Here is a 586-nt window from a genome sequence, read left to right as displayed (position 1 = left end):
GTGATTCTTTTAGCTGTTTTTTTTTTCTTTTGGTAATATTTAGAAGAGGAATGCTAGGGGGCCAGCAACATTTAAGATTTATAGCCATCAAATAGCCATCAATGAGGTTTTTAATGGTGTGAGATTAATGTGAGATTTCATCCAATGGCTCACTCTTCTTTGATGGTTACATGCTGGCCAAAATTTGATAAAATTGCTGGCCCCTAAACTTTTCCTATTTAGAAAACAAACGTGATATAACTTCTTGTTCTCATATTCTTTTTTTTTTTTTGGGTAAGAAAATAATAGAATTAGGATAATTGATTTTTTATCCAATATTATCATATCTAATTGAAATATTATAGGGAAGTCTTTTTCATATGTTGGTATGAATGCTTTTCAAAAACGAATAGCATGAACTTTGAGTATCTATCTAACCGTTATGTTTAGTAACATAATACCATTCGATTAGTTAACATAATATCATTTTCATCTAACTTTTATCCGCTGATAAACACAAATTTTTTTCAGTTATTCATTTTCAATTTTCCCATCAATATCCTGCAATAATAAATCCAATAACCTATTTTTTTATTATATAAAGTAT

The sequence above is a fragment of the Arachis ipaensis genome, chromosome B10 (assembly GCF_000816755.2).
Source record: "Arachis ipaensis cultivar K30076 chromosome B10, Araip1.1, whole genome shotgun sequence".
NCBI classification, from domain to species: domain Eukaryota; kingdom Viridiplantae; phylum Streptophyta; class Magnoliopsida; order Fabales; family Fabaceae; genus Arachis; species Arachis ipaensis.
The sequence above is the reverse complement of the archived record's forward strand: the minus strand, read 5'-3'. Positions refer to the sequence as shown.